The sequence below is a fragment of the Lichenostomus cassidix genome, chromosome 13, assembly GCF_008360975.1.
Source record: "Lichenostomus cassidix isolate B80296 chromosome 13, HeHo_3.0, whole genome shotgun sequence".
Classification (NCBI taxonomy): Eukaryota; Metazoa; Chordata; class Aves; order Passeriformes; family Meliphagidae; genus Lichenostomus; species Lichenostomus cassidix.
The window spans coordinates 9455359-9461770 of NC_139494.1; positions in this window are offsets into that span (position 1 = coordinate 9455359).

A 6412-nucleotide genomic window follows, 5' to 3' on the forward strand; every position below is an offset into this window, starting at 1 on the left:
GGCACAAAGCTGTGCTGGGGGTGTTGAGAATCCTGACCAGCAGAGGCAAGAATACTCAGGAATGAGAAGGATGACTTTGAAAAGCTTCAAGTTATATGGTCAGTGTTTGTTTAGCCACAATTTCAGCCATAATTCAGTAATTTCTTGATAACTTCTGGGGCATCCCACAGAGCTGTAAGCAAGGTGAGCATTGCTGTGAAATGTAAATAATAATAACAACATAAAAATAGGACATGGGGAAGGGATGCACAGTTTCCCTGATTGAGCTGGAACTTCACAGCAAACTTGGACAGCAAGGTGTTAGTGACAGGTGCTGGTTTGGGGCTAGGAAACTCAGCCTAAGGCTCCTTGAAAAGGGCATAACTCACTCTGCTCTGAGCAGAAGTAGCCAGGGTGCAAGGTTTGGGCCTTTCCCAGGTGGTGGCATCACTGGAGCTGTGCTGCTCTATGAAGATATGGCTTGAGCAGCTGCCCAAAATGCAGATTCCTCTGCTATGCCAGCTTCTCCTCCAGGTCAGCTTGGTACCTGCGCCCCAAGAGCCCATGAAGTTGAACCCCAAGGCAGAGAGTTGCTGCTCCTGCAAACTAATCACCTTTCTCTGTTTGCTGTCAGGTTCGGATCACCTGGAGTGTTTGGGGTTTTTTCGCTTTAAGGCTGAGTGTGTCTTGAAATGTGTGGATAATCCATCAGAAACAGCCTTCTTGCAGGCAACTCCCCTGTGCTGAGACTGATACAGTTCACTGTGTCCCCCCAAACCAACCTTGATCATGGTGTATGGGAAACACTATCCCTGGGAGACCCTCCAGTGGTGCTCTGTGGCCACAGGAAATTAAAAAGCAAGAACTTGAGGCTGAGAGTGCAGAGTAGGAAAGATGCCTGCAGTGTGCTGTGTGTTGGGATCACTGCTTGGCTCCTGCGAGGCTGTTGATCAAACCTTCACAGCACCAGCTCTGAAACGGGGCCAGAGAATAATCCTTTTCTTTCCCCGTAGTGGGAGCTCAGGTCCAGTAAACTGCAAAAATCATATTGCCGTGAGAGGCAGTGGCATCAGATGTGCTGTGGGGCTCTGGGAATGAGGTCCCACAGCTCTGCACGAACATGGTAGAAAGCAAAAGTCTATCTCAGTTTGTGAGTTATGGCTCAGTCTGGATGCAGTGGTATTCCTCCTGCCCTTCCTCCTCCTCCTGGCTGCCCAGACTGGTGGTGGAGCAGCTGAAGAAGAGGTGGGTTTTCTGTAAATTAACCTCTCTCACCTGGGACAGTTTGGACATGAGAGGGCTGATGAGGACATGCCCTCACCCAGCTACGTCTCCAAGCTGGATGGACAAGTTGATGTGGTTGCTTTCACATGCCCATGACACATCCCTGGCTCCAGGATGGGGCTGGAGGTATCACAGCACCCCTTCGATGTGCCCGTCATGGCTGCATATCCATTGGCCTTGTCTGGAGCCCTGGGGCTTCAGCACAGGGTGGATCCCATTGGAATTTTTGGTTGGTTTATATGCAGCAGATGGCCCAGCCTGAGGATAGGGGTGCTTGCAGCATCCATGGGTTTGGGTGATGAGCACAATTCCTGGGTTTGCCCAGTCCCTGCTGCAGCACTGCCTTTGGGCTCTCTTGTAGCCTGCCAGGTCCTCAGCCCTGCTCTGCCTTTCGCTTCTCCGAGGGATTTTCAGTCCTGCAAAACACAACTTTGAAAGCTTTACACTTTCCACAGCTTCTTATAGGTGTGTGCATCTCCTCTGGCCCTCTCAGCTTTGGGTTAATGAGGGGATTGTCAATAAGTTAATGAGTTCTTCTGCATGAGCTAGTTTCAGTTTTTCACCACTGTTTGCTCCAAGAAACAAATACTTGTGGCCTGCTCAAAGATGCACCTCAGGAAACATGTGTGTGTCCTGGAAGAAATGCTCACAGAGTGCCCAGACTCGCAGCATGGAGCTGCTGACTAATTGAAATAAACTGGCAATTGTTAATGCTCTTTCTCCTAAAGATCCAAGGCAAGGAGCAATCATGGATGTGAGCAATCCCACTGACATGTTTACATAAAAGCTGAAGGTCTGCCATGGAGCTGGATGCTTTGGTGAGGAGCTGGCAACTTGTTTGCAAGTGAACTCTGGAAAGACCCCAGGAATGGCTGCCAGCGGTTCTGTGGTCAAAGCCAGCCTGTCCACACAGACTGCAGAGATGCTGGAAAGGTCCAGGATGCTGCCCTGGGAAAGGTCCCAATGGGAGCAGAGGTCTGCTGTGCTTGGGCTCCTGCTCTGCTTTGTGCACACATGATGGGTGCACAAAGAAGGGAGGACGACCCCCTAAAGCTCAAAGGCACAGCCCTTCATGGGAGTGCTTGGCAGTTTTTGCTGTTAGCCAGCTGCCAAGATGGTGGGATGCTCTCCATCCCACTGCTGGCTGCTCCCACCTTGGCATGCAGGCAGGCTGCTCCCCTGGGATGCCAGGAGGGATGATACTCATGTCCATACAGCATCGCCCCAGCTCATCTCCTCCCCCCGTAGGAGCAGCTGTGTGTCTAAAATGCTCACCAATGCAAACCCAGTAAATTAAGGATAATCAGTCTCTGCTAGTGCTGGAACTTTGTTCTTCCAGGAATTGGCCCCAGCATTTGCCTGTGTGGTTTCTTCTTCTGGAAGTGACCTTATAAGGTGGTGACCCCAACCAGCAAGTTCCATGCTCCCAGCCCTGCCAGGAGTCACCTGGGGAAGGGAAGATGCACCCAGCTGTTTCATGGAGCCATCATGGAAGTGGCACATGGAGCATCCAGATCCTTCCTAGGATGGATGAGTTGCCTCCAATTCTCTTACTACACTCGTACTGCATCTACTTGAGACTGTTGCAAGGTGTGTCCCCATGTGCTATGGCCAGGAGGGGATGGATGGAGAGGCTGGGGGTCTGGCTGCTGTGGCCATTTGGGGTAGCTGACAGGTCACTGTCCTCCCCTGTGCCATTGTCTGCACTGGCCCAGAGCCTGGATGAAATGCATTTCAGCTTCACATCCCTGCACCTGTTGGACACTTATCATTCTTACAATGCAATTGTTTGGTCCTTTGCTAGGCAGCCCTTTCCCCCTTGTGGTTTTGGCCCAGCTGGCTTAAGCACCCTTTTAATACTCAATTTTCACATTGAAAAATCCCTCTTGGTCACACTCCTTGATTTCCTTGTCTTACAAAAGCCAGCTACTGTATGCAAACCTCTGAGCCTTAATTATATATCCCAGTAATATATAGCCAGGCCTGGCTAATGTCAAGAAACCCAGTCATAAGCATTGGAGGTTTCCTAGAGCTCTGGCTGCAGGACCAGCCTCCCTGCAGGGAAGTGAGAGGGACGTGCTGGGCTCCCAGGGGCATGGGGGCTGCATGGTGTGTGGAGAACTGGGCAGGACCCCCCACACCAGGCAGTGCCCTGTGATGATGATGGCTGTGGCAGAGTGAGCTGCCTCACACTTGAAAGGGTGGCTGTGGGCAGAGAGATGTTGTTTGGGACATTTAATATGAAAGTGCTGGCTCGGTGCACAGGGTCTGGCAGCCACAGGCAGCTGTCTGGGCTCATCTCCCCCTCTCTCCAGGTCACAGATCTTTCTTGCTGTTTACACCAAGGAGCTTTTGCTGAAGCTGTACGAGTCCATCCCAGCTGAGAGAATGGCTGCACTTGTTTCAGCCAACTGCACCCTGGGCTGCTTCAAAATCAGCGTCACCAGCAGGGCGAGGGAGGCGATTCTCCCCCTCTACTCCACTCTCGTGACACCTAACCTGCAGCACTGTGACCAGTGTTGGGGTGCTCAGCACAGGAAAAATGGGGACCTGATGGAACAGGTCCAGAGGAGGCCATGAGTGTGCTCAGAGGGATGGAGCAGCTCTGCTCTGGAGACAGACTGGGAGAGCTGGGGGTGTCCACCTGGAGAAGAGAAGGCTCCAGGGAGACCTTAGGGCTCCTTCCAGTGCCTAAAGGGGCGACAAAAGAACTGGAGAGGGACTTGGGACAAGGGCCTGGAGTGACAGGACAAGGGGGAATGGCTTCAAACTGTCAGAGGGCAGGATTAGATTAGACATTAGGAGGGAATTCTTCACTCTTAGGGTGATGAGACATAGGCAGTTTTCCCAGAAAATCTGTGGCTGTCCCATCCTTGGAAGTGTTCAGTGCCAGGTGGGGTGAGGCTCTGAGCAACCTGATCTAGTGGGTGGCATCTCTGCCCATGGCAGGGGGTGAAACAAGGATCTTTAAGGTCCCTTGGAATCCAAACCATTCTGGGATTCTGTGATCTCAGATCATCTTTCTCATTGCCTTCCTCCTGTGTGTCTCACCCATGGACAGCATCACACCCACCTGGAGGGGACAACCAAAGGTTTCCAGACCCTCGGCATGCCCAAGCTCCTCAAGTCCAGCAGAGGGGTGAGTGTAGAGCTCTGCTCAATGGCTAAGCCACACCAGAGAGGGGGATCCAAGCCCAGGAACCAGGTGAGGCTCTCCTGTCCCTAGGTCTCAGGGGCTGCCAGGCCCAAGAGGGCCTGATGCTTGTAGTGCCTAGTGAGAAAACATGAAAATTAATAATTCCTGATTTTTTAAGAAGCCCATGGCTTGGCCATTGTATTCTTGCACAGTTTATTTTTCCCTAAAGGAGGGGAGAGTTTTTTTTACTACAGCAGAGTAGACACCCCCCCCCCAATAAAACATAGGTCATGTCCTATTCTTGTTCTGTGTGTATTTTTCTCTCCAGCACACCATCTCCTACTTAGTTTTCTCCTGACGACTCTGGAGGTTTATTTTTCAGCAAGGAGCTTATGTGGGCAATGAATGCTCAGCCAGAATTTCTGCCTGTAATTAATTGGCTGGGTAGCCCACCAGAAGTGGGATGTTTATGGGCACAGGGCTCTTATAATGTTCACTTCTGAGCCTTCATTCCTCTAGTTTGGATCGTAAACTTCACTTATCACCAGACTTTTATATGTTAATTATTCTGTGTCACCGGGAGAAGGGAGGACATGCAGAAGTGCATGAAGTAATGAATGATTTAGGCATGGGGTATTAGATGCTGCAACTTGGGCTGGGTGTCTATGAGAGAGAAAATTGATACATGGCAAAATGGGGAGAAGTTTAACTCAGGGTAGGTGTGTGTTGGTTGGTGGAGCCTCACCCTATGAACTTGTGGAACTCAGCACCAGGAGATGCCTCGCCTGGGGACCACAAAGAAGAAAACCTGTAGGATAAGATTTGGCACCATTTTCCCCTGAGGCACTTAAAATGTTGAGGTCCTTTGAAAAAAATCCCACTCAGCACAAATCTGCAAGTTTAAGAGTCTAAATGACTTTGAAAATCTGGGCCATGCAGGATTAGGTTTTGATGGAAATCGGTGGGGCTTAACACCTAAGGGACTGGGACCACTGGGAAATTGCATCCTGGCTTTGGGGGAGAATGCCTAGAATGGCATTGCTGGGGGAAAAAATACCAAACAGAAAAATTCTTTAGTGTCTCACAGTCCCTTCCTGTGCCAGGGATGCTATAAATATCCTGCCAAGCCCTACCACGTTCCTGTTCTCCAGCAGCATTAGGTGCTTGGCTTTGTGTCCTGACCTGATGAGACAAGTGCCCTGAGCTACTTGGCATGCCAAGAGACAACACCTCTTTGCCTAAAATTTGTTTAAAATGTGCTAGAGCCATCTAAATGCATTTTGCTGAGGGTGCAGGAGGCTGTTTATGCCTCTGTGTGTATTGTTATTTATTAATTGAAGCCTAAATTAGCCCTCAACAGGTTAGCAGTATTTAATGCAGAGAGCTCAAACATGCAACACATTCTTGGCACGTTTCCCTTTATTAATTAAAAACCTCTTTAAAACACTCTGCCTTCCACCTTGGAGCAATAAATTTCCACCTTGAGGAAATAATTTCCTTGTTGTATTCCATACAGAGACGTTCTGTTAGCTGCAATCCCTGTTTCAGTGTAGGCCCCTTTCAGCCTTATTTCAATTTCAAAATAAACTTTCAAAATGCCAGGTTTTTCTGTTAAAAAAAAGGGGAGGGGAAGAAAAACTAAAAAAATCAACTTTTCTGCTTTTTAAAAATATATTTGGGATTAATTCCGATGTAGTTTACTGCTTGTGTACCACTGTGTACCACAAAGCTCCTTCTTAATAACAGCTCACAGGACTCTGCAGTGGTTCCTGAAGCAGGAGAAGAAGCCTTGGCAACCCCAAATGAGCTGATGGTCCTGCATGGGAGGCACTGGCCCTCCTGCAGTTGCAGGGAGAGTTTTATGGCCCCCCTGTCACCCCCAGCTCTGGGTGGCTGGTTTTCTTTATGACCATGTGCCCCAGCCCAAACCTGCCCTACACCGTGACATAACCTGGCAAAAACGTCACCTGATTTTGGGGGCTGAATGGCTTTTGTTCCCCTGCTGGCCCTGGG